Below are 14,822 nucleotides of genomic sequence, written 5' to 3' on the forward strand. Positions count from 1 at the left end.
TTATCTCTACCCATTCACATTGTATTTTTGTTTTTCAATTTCTATTATCCTATTTCATTTTGGCGGATCTTTGTTCTTTGATCAATTTTTGTCTGACCTAGGTTCAGAGTCCTCGAATTGCCTTGTTAAAACTCGAGAAATTGATGCTTTCGCATTGCTAGTTTGCTAGGTATTTGGGTTAGAAACATATAGGTTAACATTAAGTATTCCGTTTGAGTCACATGGGATGATTATGGCATCCTCAGTTCTATCACTGAATGAAAGAACGAGACCCCGATGACGGACCATCGTACCCACGACGGACCATCATAGGGTATGTTCCAACACCCCACTATTCGTTTTCTCTAAGTGTCCACCAACGGACACATGTAACGGACCGTCGTTCCCACGATGATCCGTCCTGCACAACCGTCACGGTTGTCAAAGACCCTTGTCCTAAGGGTCTCCACTTTTTCTAAGTGTCCTCTGACAGAAATCTAAGACGGACCGTCATTAACACGACGGTCCGTCCTGCACAATCGTCATGGTTGTCAGAGACCCTTGTCCTAAGGGTCTCCATTTTTTTTCCAAGTGTCTACTAACGGACATCTATGACGGAGCATCGTACCTTCGACGGTCCGTCCTGCACAACCTTCATGAAGGTCATAGACCCTTGTCCTAAGGGTCTCCATTTTTTCTAAGTGTACTCTAACGGACAACTACGGCGGAGCGTCGTACCCTCGATGGTCCGTCCTGCACAACCGTCATGACGGTCAGAGTCCCTTCTCCTAAGGGTCCCCATGCTTTTTCTAAGTGCCCCACGATGGACATCAGCGACGGACCGTCATTATCACGACGGTCCGTCCTGCTTATCCGTCATAACTGTCAGAGACTTTCCTTCAGGTGTCTCCACATAAACATCGTTGAACTAAGACATGAAGGACACCATGAAGGTCCGTCATACTCACGACGAGCTGTCACCTGGTCCATCGTGTTTCATTGATACTACAGAGATGTCATTACAACTTTGCTCTTATGTGTATTTTGTGTCGTTTTTGCTTGTCTTGTTTGCTCCTTCTAGTACTAATAATGATTCTTTACAGGTACTATCTCTAATGGGATCGAAACAAGATCGAGTTTACGCACGTGGGCGTTCAAAGTCTGTCGCCCCGTCTGCCCAACTGGTTATAGGCTCTGATGATGAGCATGATCCCGAGTACGTGCCCCCAGGCACTACCACTCCAGCACGAGCTGCACGTGCAACCAGAGCTACGCCCAAAAAGGTGGCGTTCGGCGTAGTCACTGCCTCCCAATCTGATCAGGAGCACACACTGACCAGCACACCTTCTGGGTCAGCTACACAAGAAGAAGGAGCGTCTAGTTCCTTAGGAGTTTCGTAGTCGGAGGAAGCCTCCGGGTCCGCAGAAGTCCCTGCACCTGCCACGGCTGCATAGTCTGCCTCGTCTGATGAGGCTGACAGTCCTGATTCCACTCAACACTCACCGACTGGTGCTCTTGCCTCGGTTGCCGACCAGCCCAACCGGTGGTGTGTCGACGGGCAATACCAAGTGTATTCAGACGCCAAGTTTCTAAATGATAAAGGCGTCATGACACGGACCCTTACACTAGAGAGGCGGGTCCTTACGGGAAGTCTCCCTACCATGCCAGGTATCCACAATCTCTTCACCAGACACCGGCTAGAGTGGACAGCTCGTTCTTTGGGCTGCTACATTGACGAGTTGGTCCGAGAGTTTTACGCCTCTTATGTGGCTACTCTCTGATCACAGATCGATAGGCGGGTTGCCCCCGCCAAACAGGCCCCACTTGAGCACATCAGAGTACGCGACATACAGGTCGACATCTCCCTGCCCACCATCCACCGGTATCTGTACGGCGAGGATGTTGATGCCACCAGGACCCCTCTAACCATCGAGTTCGACTACCGGTGGCAAATTGTTAAAGATGGCCAATTCTTGCGTGAGCCATCGCTGAGAGAGACCACCAAGAGGTGGATGGACCTGCACTTATCTATTGATTGAGAGGGTGCCGGCTGGGTAATGGAGCCGAAGGGAGCCATCAGGAAGGCTAACTTGACCTTCATGGCTATGTTTTTATGGTTGATTGTCCGCCAGTGCCTCTCCCCAACAACTGCTGATAATAAAGTCACATGGGATCGCGCAATTCTGATGGCAACAATGATAGCCGGGTTTGAGGTAGACTTGGCTTGGCTTCTACAGGCAGTCATGCACGAGAGAGCTTTCAAGGTCACCACTACTTACCCTTTTTCGTGCATGATATTTTCCTTATGCAGGTCCACAGGTGTGCCCATATGCAACATTGATCAGCTCAAGACTCCGCTGGGCACTGTTGATATCGGCCTCATCAGGGATGAGGCCAATGAGTTGGCTCCACGCAGAGGGCCCAGTCCAGAGGTGCCTCCACTTGGTGAGAATCTGGCTGATACTGTAGCGCATGCTCGAACGGCTACGCAGGCTACTTCAGCAACCACTGACACTACCCCAATCAAGTCTATCCCGGGTAGTAGCACTGCCCCTAGCTCCTCTCGCTCAGCCCCTTTCCCTGCTCTGGTCCCGCTTGCTAGGGTCCAGAAACTAGAGCTCAGATGGCCACATTTCTGCATCACATCCTGCCTTGGATGCAGAGATCTATTGCTGAGTCGGAGGAGCATATGGAGCGTAAAATGGCACAGCACACAAAGCGGAAGATCGCTGAGGTTCATTAGCGCTTAGACGCTTTAGAGTTGCGGGTGCTGGCCCGGCCATCCCATCCGGTGAACGTGTCGATCCTTCAGGCTGCGGTCGAGAGTTTGCGAGCAGATATTGACATTATCCTAGAGGCAAGGGTGCCTGAGTCTGAGGCCCTTTCTGCAGAGCCTGCTGAGAACACAGTGTTGGCGGCTTTGTTCGCCACTTCTTAGATTCCACCACCTCCCCCTTGAGAGAATGCGAAGAGGCGTAGGGGTCGAGAGGAGGATGAGGCTAGAGCAAGGAAGAAGGAGCGCCGTGAGATGGAGGCTGCGAGGAGATCCTCGATTGCTGATGAGGAAGCGCGTCAGATCAGGGCTGTAGAGCCAGCTGGTGGGGCATCTAGCTCCAGAGATGTGGAGACAGCGGGAGGCACTACTGATAGTGTTGTTGTTGATGAGGACACTACTGAGGGTGTCCAGTCTACATAGGTAGTGGGTTTCGGGGAACCGGACCCACCAGCTTGCTTATCGCCTGCGCTTTGTGCCCCAGGTTTGGTTCACCTACCACTCTCGTATTTCAATTTTCTATGCATTGGGGACAATTGCATATCTTTTTGTTGGGGTTGGGGTAAATGGAAAGTGAGTTCTAGGGTGAAGTTTGAGTAGCCCAATTCAGGATGCTCTTTTGGGGTTTTCTTGCCTGTGTTCTTTTTCCCCGAGAGCGATTATTTTTATTGTTGAACCGGCATGTCTATATCTTGTGTACATAGTATAATCTGAAGCATGATGGCTAAAATAAAAATGATATCCTGATGTAATGAAAATGATCCATGGCTAGGCATAGTAATTGATAAATGTGTGGCTCTAACCATGACATAGAGATACACCACTGCATGACCCTAAGTCTAAGACTCGAACTAGGTGTCTATTAATCTGGTAGAGTAATGATATGTCAAGTGAGTGCGAAGAAAATTTGAATAGTCCACTAAAAGTTGTAATAGACAATTAGGAAAGGATCGTAGGCCTTTGTTCAATATAGCCAATTTTTAGCCTAAAATTAAAAAAAAAACAAAAAAAAACTAATGAAATTAATCCCTCTTTGATCCAAATGATTTGAGCTTAATATAGACCTTTCTTTTTCACCCCAACTGATCTTTTTTGGGAATAATGTGTTGGCCCTGGTCCTTCCTTGGACATGTGCACCTCAGCTTATGCCAAAAGCATAAGTTAAGGGTGGTTAATGCAGTAAACAACCTTTTCGTGGCCCTGACCCAACTTTGGGTATTGTGTACTTTGACTCATGGAAAAGCCATGAGTTGAGGGTGGCTATTATGAGGAATGCTCTGGAAAGTGGGGTTGAAAGAACAAAGAGAGAGAAAGAACAAAAGTAAAGTGATTGAAGAACCAGTTGAAAGAAAACTGAAATAAAAAAATATAATAAATACAAGTAAGAAAAGAAAAGAGTCACTTACACAAATGAAGAAAGAAGGGAAAACAGCAAGGTGAAAGAATATGAGAAATTGGGCGAAATAAAATGATAAAAAGTGGTACGTTTAGCCGATATGTAAAAAAGGGAAAAAAGTCACTAAAGTATAACTTAATATACCCTACCTGACCCTGAGCTTATGTTACAAGCTAAGAAAGTCCTATCGTGATCCTAAGAGTTGTATGGCGAACATAAAGCAGTGAAAATAAGGGCAAGCTTATGGCAATATCTATGAATGAGTTGTGAATTTGTTCTGAGAGTGAGTGTTGAAAAGAAATCCTTATACTCAAACTGAAATCGTTGTGTGAAAAATGAGGATGTTGTTTTGAAGTGAGGACACTAGTTGCAATACCAGAAATATTAGAACCTCAGTGAGAAATTGAAGAGGATAGTTGTTAGTGCGTGGTGAGTCTGTGTTATGGTCTGATTCCACATAATTCAAGCCTAATAGTGATAACGTACATAAACATGATGAGACTGATCGGGATTGATAGCCAAATGATTGCGAAAGCTAAAATATGGATACTATTGTGCAATGATTTTGTAGTGAGTCATAGTGCGTCGCTTGAGGACAAACAACGAATTTAAGTTGAGGGTGTTGATGTACCGTGCTTTCATGGTATTTTTAATGCTTTTTCCTTAAGCTTAGTGTGTGTCCAAAAGTCTTTTTGTATTGATTTTTATGTAAGTTTCTCCTTATTTGTAGGAAATCTGTCCAAAGATGAACACGGAAGTTTTGAGCGAGAAATGCAGAAGAGACCACCTAGGGATCTTGTGACGGTCCGTTGAGCTTGTGACGGTCCATAGGTGGCATTGTAGTGAGGAGAGAAGCTGCTGAAGGATGATGGGAAAGTCTGACCTAGTGTGGGATTACGGAATTCAATGAGGGATCGTCACAGCCACGACGGTCCATCCTGCTGGTTCGTCGTAATAATCAGAAAGTAGTCCTAGTATCCAAATTCAAAGAAGTTTCAGTATTATGGAACGGAGACCCTCGATGGACCGTCATGCTTGGAACGGTCCGTCATACCTGTTCGTTGAGGGTAATGAAGAAAACAGCAAAAGAATTTGTGATGTATGGGACGACGGAGGCCATGACGGCCCGTCGTGACCACGACAGTCCGTCACGAGGTCCGTCGACCCAGACGCGTTTTGATAGATTTTCAGTAACTAGAATCCTTCTTTTATTAGGTTTTTGTTTTTATTATAAAGAATTCGAAAAATATCATTTTTGGGGTTAGACTTTTCAATAGTTAGATTTTTGGAGAGTTGGACTTTTTAATAATCTTTAGTTCTCTTGTTCAAGTATTGAAGGATTAATTTCAGTAATTGATACACTTTTTCTGGAATTGATTGTTGGTGCTTTTGCTGATTAATAAAGTGAATATCTTGATTTTAATCTTTCTCATTATAGTAAGTGCAATAATTCTTATATTAAATATATGAATAGTGTGATTATGACGATGGGTAACTAAACTCCATAACTAGGGTTGTGGGAACAATGAGTGAATAATGAGGTAAAATCTAACTAAGATAGCAATTCTAGAATAGTTTCTTGCATGTATTGATAATTCTTTCGTTTAGAAGTCTTTTTATCGGCTGGCCAACGTTAGAACTCGCCTTAATTTTACTTGCCGGAACAAGGAGGTAGATAATAGGAAAAGAATTATCAACATAGATTTAGTGTATACTATCTAATAGGCTAGTGTCGATTGGTACGAGGCAATAACTTAGTCAAATATCGAATACAATTCTTAATATCAGATAAAGGTAAGGGTTAGTATAGCAACACACGTAGCCAGACCAAGGTGCGGAGTGAAATTTTCTAGATGCCGGATCAAGGATTGAGAGATACATAACTTATCACTTTACATGCAAGATACTAGGAAAGAATCGTTATAGTTAGAATTATCAAGTTAGGAATCTGTGGGGAACACTTAAGCCCTAGTTACTTCTATTAATTCATTAAGCTCCATGATTTAAATCTTTTAGTTGTTTACATTAATTTAGTTAATTATTTTCATTAATTTAGAAATAAAACCCCCCTTTTATTGTCTTTTGTTTTCTAGGGAAATAATTGACTAAATAATAGTAAAAATAGAATAAAGTTAAGTCTGAACTATTTTCATTGTGGGAACGATCTCAACCTCATTAGTTGGGTTCTTAACTTGATACGACCGCTTAATTTCTTATTTGAGAAGTAAGTTGGAGCATATCAGTCTCACATATTTTTTATTCATAGATTACAAGGGTGCACAAAGCCGACAAAGTCAACACATCTCATATTCACATATTATTTATACTAGCATCAAGTAAGGGACACAAGTCTACAAAACAAGACACACAACATTCTTTTCTTATCACATATAGCATATCATTCATTTAAGAACTTAGGAATGACCTTTATCATATTTATCTCATCCTATACATTGCTATATAATCATCAATATAACCATCACAACTCATATAGTCAACTAGGAACAATCATGTATCAACATCTAAGACTACATATATAAGAACATAGTCAAAGTCCACATGATGTCCTAACATACATAGAAAGAACACATACTTAAACATTACTTCACATATAGATAAATATGCTCATACTTCACATCAATCAGCTAAATATATCATCATAGTATTTCAGGTAGTGCCGACAAGGTCATGATCATCATATTGCATAATGTAACGCTGACAAGGCCACATCAATTCACATAACACCGACACCATAAGTGGACCATACCAATCACAACATAATTGAAGTATAATTAACATTAAATAAAATGAATTAGGTCAGTATACCCCCCCTCCATCTTACCACTTCGATTCCAAAGCTAAATCATCCAATTAAATATCATAAGTCCTTACCCAAGGCCATAACCAAAATTTCAATACAATTATATCAATAATCAATGAAACTAAGTGAATTAATTATATACTCATCAATCTAATACAACCTAGATATCAATTGAATATAATTATTGCATCATTAGAAAGCCTATAGAAATCTATACTGGAAGATATAAGCATTAAGTCAATATCAATTAAATAAGCTTGGTATGCAATAGATATAACAGTATTCACGACTAAATTAATAAAATTGAAACATTCTATATATCATACATTCATAATCTATACATGAATCAAAAGCCCATAACAATCTACACATGAATTCATGAATATCAAAGCATAATCAATTCACCCATTTTTAGTGAAATTTAGAGATTTGAGAAGATCAAGGTTTCATGGAGAATTTCATTGGAAAACATCAATTATACATCAATTTCATCATATATAAACGTTGGAAACCATTTATGCAAGTACAAACACATAGAGTAGAAATTGGACTTTTTCATCTTTTTGAAATCTTTGAAAATCATCTTTGAAATTGGCTCTAAGGTGATAGAAAGCCTTATATGGAGAACTCCCATACCTTATTTGAATAATACAAAGTTAATTGAAAAAGAAATTCCATTGAAAACCCATGTTCAAGCTCCATCTTCACTTTAAACTCCCATGGATGTTTTTTGAGAAACCTTAGGAGAGAAGGGGTTTTGATTTAGAAGAATGAAATCTTCTATGTGTTAATCACTTATATACACATTTAAAATACAAAATTTACCCTTAATAAAACATCAATACATCCCTTTAAAAGTGGTATGAATTTACAAGTTCACCCCTAGACTTGGCAGTAAACTGCACGCAGAAACAGGCCAATCGACAAACTGCCCATCGACGGGGCGTAATCCCACTTACGGGTCGTGCTGGCAACCATCGATGGGTTCAGAGGCTTGCAACAGATTGCTTTGCCACCCAGGCTAAGTACCTACCCACTCCAACAACCCACGGGATGTCGACCAGGCTACTGGCAGTCGATTTCCTTACGTAGGTGGACTGCCTTTTGGAAGTTTTGGCCGCCAACCTGGGTCCTTCCGAAAGGTCACTTGGATGGTCCTTGGGGATAATTTCCCAGAGGATTCCAACACAATTACGATATTATATGAGTTTAACACCTCTCACATAAATTTCATCCAAAACGAACACGTAAAATTCGACAAAACATGCCTAGACACACAAGGTCATTTCAAGGCACAATTTTCGAACTTCATGGACTTTCTTGGACGTTTGACCTCCAAACTTCACGAAACTTCACACACTGACTTTAAACACCATATAGACTCATTTAAGAACCATACAAGCTCATGCATCACACATAAACACATAAAACCACATATGAGGCACTTAGGTGACTTAGTCGTCGAACGTCTTGGTCGTCCCTTGACGTTTGACTTCTAATGCACCTAATCTCTTATCTACTTCCTCTACCCCAAATTATAAACCAAATTAGGACCTTATATCACCATTAATACCACGTTAGGATCTATCTTTACCTAAATCATTTTCGGGGTCTTACAATCTCCCCCACTTGGACAACATTCGTCCTCAAATGACACTTGCCAGTCTCCGAACACTTCCAAGAGTAAGAATTAGATTAGAAACATATAAACATTCCATATAACATACAATCAAGAATAACACATCAATTTCACATGATTAAGAGAATCACAACACAACAAGAAACTAGAAAACATTCTATCAGTCTTCATGCTATAAAAGTCACAAGTTTCATTCCAAATAGAAAAATCTCAATTTATATTCAATATAATACTTATACACATCATTTATAACAACATAACAACAATTTAGACCAAAGAATCAATTATCCGAATTTCGAAAAAGTTCACAGTGAACTGGCAGTGTGCATTACTGTGATTTGAGCAAATTTTTCAAAAATGCAATTTCTAGGCAATTGATGATATAAACATGCTAATATTTAAGGTAACATAATATAAACATCTTTTACAACATAATCATGGCTTTATAAAATACACAATGCATGAAGTTAATCAAATTCAATTTCAACAAAACTTCAATCAAATATGCACATCATAAAGAGAAAGTTAGGAACTCATCTTCCACAAAAGACTCTTTTACAACCAATTTAAAAAGAACTCTTTTGTTTAGTCTTGCATAAACATATTATGAAAGGTTAAGGGCACCTCACTCCCAACCAACATTACCCTTCACCGTACTCCCCCACTTTAGAGAAACCCATTCTAAGGTGAAAACCACCTTCTATCACACCTCATCTCACAAGTCACATCTCATCTTTTCTTTCCCTCAACCCAAACTTCATAAATTCACCCTCAAGGGAACAACATATAAGGGAAACAAGGGAAAGACACCTTATACAAAGCTGTTAGGAACGAATAGATGAATGAAGAAGTGAAACTTTTCCTAGCACCCAATAGCCTCCTATTTATAATGTGGCACACTTCACATTATAAACGAGAGTCTTCTAGATCTGGTTCATAAGACAACTAAGACACTCCCTAAAGCTTATGCTCTGATACCATCTCTGTCACGACCCGCAAGTACACCCTAGAAGTTAGGGCATCCTTGTGTCGTCACACGTCAAATGAGACTTCAAGAAGTCTCCTCTAAGCCTCTCGTATCATTCGTTGCATATTAAAATTTCTAAAACAAGTAAGAAATTAATACTTTCTTTACACACGAAGAACTCTTTCATCAACATCACACAAGCAGAAGACTTTCATTTAAAATATTAAATCTTTACAACAATCTCAATGAACCATCTAAACTTTTGAGTTTACAACACTTGGGACTAATCCCATACAAGACAATAAAATAAAGTCTATGACATAAGGCACATGTGGATATTGTCCTCGAATCGATGAGGAATCACAAATACTTCAACTTAAAGCCATAGAAACCTATCCATACTCCATGGCATATCAAGACTTCTAATTCCCTACACTTTAGTCAAAAAGGGAAAAGAAGGGGCTAGCACATCAGATGTTCTAAGCATGGAAGCCATACAAAAACCATGAAAAAGGGACATTTTGTATATAACATGCTTTTCATAAATTTCTATTAAAACAACATACTATTATCTTAAGAACAACATTTAACAACTTAGAAACACATAAGAAATCATTTAACAAAAATTCATATTTTTTGCAAATATAATAGTGAAGTCACTTCACTTTAGACACCCTTTAGCATGTAATCTTCTCACTAAAAGCTCTCCTAAGATTCAATTAAGTCACACAAAGATAGACCGCCGATACACCCTCTCTAGATGAGCCTAAACGACCCTCAAGATTACTTATAATGAGTCACATACATACTTAAGAGATATAAACATATGAACATGAGATTCTCATACCAAGGTGACTCTAAGTTTCACTTGAGTGAGTTGTGAAGCGACCTCCCATACAATCCCTTACACACACATTTAAGATATCCTGTAGACTTCCTACAATAGAATCGTTCTCATTTAACAAATTAGAATATAGATGATATGATATTCTCCTTCCAAAGGCTATCAAAAGACATATTTAAGTAAATCAAGAAGATAACGTCCATAGTGACCTCTTCAAGATTACCTAAACAATACTTAAGATTACCTAAGGCTTAGATCATGTCCATATAATCAACCAACTTCCCTAATTAGAGTCATTCTTAAGACTTATATAGGTAAGATAAGAAGTGACCATTCCTATGTGTCCTTCACACCTTAACTAGACAACCTTTAATTACTCTAGGTAAGTACTACTTCATTTAACATTATTTCTTAGCTTAAGTAATTTCATTCGTTAGTTCATTTAAGATCCATTCATCACATAAAGGACATTAAATTAATGGTCTTGGACAAGACCTAGGGACTCTAACTAACACCTTTAAAGCCTGTTGGCAATGCTTGGATAGCGTCCCATAACACTACCTAAACTTCATAGAACTTCTCTAATGCTAGAAAGTATCCCACAAGATGAGAATAGGCAATAACCGACATAGACCATGATAGCTAGGCATGGAATCCGGAGTTCTAACTTACTCCGATGAGGGTGTTCTACTTGCCAAGGGTAGAACTAGGACACATCCCATGTAGGCATATGGTTAAGGACAATGAAGGTCTTTTATGTACTCTAGTCTCAATCTCAAGTAGAGGTATATTGTACTTTAGTCTCACTCTCAAGTAGAGCTACTTCCCATTACATTATCACTCGGTGCTAGCCTTGGTTCTCATAGAGTAATTGACATAAAAGGATCACATGAAGAGGGTTGCTAATTTAGTTCATAAACCAATCACATTCACCCTACCAAGGAGGTCCACTAGGGCTACCTTCCAATGCCGACTAAGATAGCTCATAATGACTTACCTGAGGATGATACGATGCCGTTCAAGCCAATCAACCCTTAGTCCATCATTCCTTTCTTTTTATTGTCTTTATGTGCACATAATTCAATAACAAATAACAAATTGAAATAATAGATTCATCTCAGACGGCAAACCATTTCGAAAGCAATAATTTTTTTAGTTCAATATTTGTTTTACATGAAGGATACCATTACGACTCTCAACATCAACATTCATAGCATAACCTTTTTGACGTACGTGACCTTCTTAATATCCTTTAAGGTCTCACATATCTTTCATTCATACATGTCAAGGGTGCACTAATCCTACCTAGTCAAGACATCTCATATTCACATCTCATTTATACAAGCATCATGTAAGGGACACAAGTATACCAAACAAGACACACAACATTCTTTACTTTATCACATATAGCATATCATTCTTTTAATCACTTAGGAATGACTTTTATCATCTTTATCTCATCCGATACATTAATATATCATCATTAATATAACAACAACTCATATAGTCAAGTAGGAACAATCATATATCAACATCTAAGATTACACATATAAGAACATAGTCATAGTCCACATGATCTCCTAACATACATAGGAAGAACACATACTTAAAAATTACTTCACATGTAGATATATATGCTCATACTTTACATAAATCAACTCGTATATCATCATAGTACTTCAAGAAGTGCTGACAAGGCCATGATCATCATATTGAATAAAGTAACGCCAACAAGGCCACATCAATTCACATAACACCGCCACCATAAGTGGACCATACACATCACAACGTAATAAAAGTCTAATTAACATTAAATAAAAGGAATTTGGGCATCCCCACTCCATCTTACCACTTCTTTTCCAAAGCTAAATCATCCATTTCAATATCATAAGGCCCTTCCCTAAGGCCATAACCAACAATTAAATACAATTATATAATTAGTAAATGAAACTAAGTCAATTCATTACATACTCATCAATAAAATAACACGTAGATATATTTCATCATTCAAAAGCCCATAGAAATCTACACTAGAATCTAGAAGCATTAAGTCAATATCAATTCAATAAGCTTATCATGCAATAGATATAAGATTATTGATGGCTCAATCAATCAAACTGAAACAGCCTATACACCATACATGCATAATCTATACATGAATCAAAAGCCCATAACAATATACACATGAATTCATGAATATCAAAGCATAATCAATTCACCCATATTTTAGTGAAATTTAGAGATTTGAGAAGATCAAGGGTTCATGGAGAATTTCATTGGAAAACATCAATTATACATCAATTTCATCATATATAAACGTTTGGAAACCATTTATGCAAGAACCCAAGACATAGAGTAGAAATTGGACTTTTTCATCCTTTTGAAATCTTTGAATATCATCTTTGAAATTGTATATTAGATGATATGAAGCCTTAGATGAAGAAATCACATACCTTATTTGAATAATCCAAAGCTAATTGAAGAAGAAACTTCATTGAAGACCCATCTTCAAGCTCGATCTTCACTTTGAACTCACATGGAAGTTTTTGGAGAAACTTTAGGAGGGAAGTGGTTTTGATTTGGAAAAATGAAATCTTCTAAGTTTTAATCACTTGTATACACATTTAGAATACCCAATATATCCCTAATAAACCGAAAAAACATCCATTTAAAGTGGTATGAATTTAAAAGTCCACCCCTAGACTTGGTAGTGAACCTCACGCAGAAACAGGCCAATCAACAGACTGCCCGTCGACGAGGCGTAAGCCCACTTACGGGCTGTGATGGCAACCGTTGATGGGTTCAGAGGCCTCGAACTGGTTGCTTTGCCACCAAGTCTAAGTACCTACCCAGTCCCACCACCTACGGGGCATCAACCAGGCTACTGGCCGTCGATTCCGTTCCGTAGGTAGACTGCCTTTGGAAGTTTTGGTCGCCAACCTGGGTCCTTCCTTAAGGACCCTTGAATGGTCCTTGGGGATAATGTCCCGGACGATTCAAACCCAAATACGATAGTCTATGAGTTTAAAATATATCACAAAAATTTAATCCAAAATAAACACGTAAAACTCGATGAAACATGCCTAGACACACAAGGTCATTTTGAGGCACATCTTTCGAACTTCATGGACGTTCTTGGACGTTTGACCTCCAAACTTCACGAAACTTGACACACTTACTATAAACACCATATAAACTCATTTAATAACCCTATAAGCTCATGCATCACCCATAAACACCTAAAACGACACATGAGGCACTTAGGTGACTTAGTCATCGAACGTGTCGGTCGTCCCTTAATGTTTGACTTGTAATGCACCTAATCTCTTAGCTACTACCTCTACCCCACATTATAAATAAAATTTGGACCTCTTATCACCATTATAACAACGTTAGGCCCTATCTTTACCTAAATCATTTCCGGGGTCTTACAATCTCCCCTACTTGGACAATATTCATCCTCGAATGACACTTACCCTTTTCCGAATATTTCCAAGAGTAAGGATTCAATTAGAAACTTAAAAACATTCCATATAGCAGACAATCAAGAATAACACATGAATTTCACATAATTAAGAGAATCACAACACAACAAGAATCTAGAAAACATTCTATCAGTCATCATGCTATAAAACTCACATGCTTCATTCCAAATAGAAAAATCTCATTTGATATTCAATATAATATTTTAACACATCAGTTCTAACAACAATACATCAAGTTTAGACCAAATAATCAATTAGCCGAATTTCAAAAAAGTTCACAGTGAACTGGCAGTGTGCATTATAGTGATTGACACAAATTTTCAAAAAATGCAATTTCTAGGAAAATCATGATATAAACATGCTAATATTCAAGGTAACATAATATAAACATCTTTGACAACATAATCATGGATTCATAAAATACACAATGCAAAAAGTTAATGAAATTCAATTTCAGCAAAACTTCAATCAAATATGCACATCATAAGGAGAAAGTTAGGAACTCATTTTCCACTAAAGACTCCTTTACAACAATGTTACAAAGAACTTTTTGGTTTAGGCTTGAATAAACATATTAGAAAGGTTAAGGGAACCTCACTCCCAACCAACATTACACTTCACAATACACCCCCACTTACGAGAAACCCATTCTAAGGTAAAAACCACCTTCTATCACACCTCATCTCGCAAGTCATATCACATCTTTTCTCTCCCTCAACCCAAACTTCATATTCAATCCATTGAAACTTATCCGTCCTTCATGGCATATCAAGACTTCCAATTCCCTACACTTTAGTCTAAAAGGGAAAAGAAGGGGTTAGCACATTGATGTACTAAGTATGGAAGCATGCAAAAACCATGATAAAGGGACATTTAGTATAAAACATGATTTTCATGAATTTCGATTAAAACATCATA

The sequence above is a fragment of the Solanum pennellii genome, chromosome 3 (genome assembly GCF_001406875.1).
Source record: "Solanum pennellii chromosome 3, SPENNV200".
NCBI classification, from domain to species: domain Eukaryota; kingdom Viridiplantae; phylum Streptophyta; class Magnoliopsida; order Solanales; family Solanaceae; genus Solanum; species Solanum pennellii.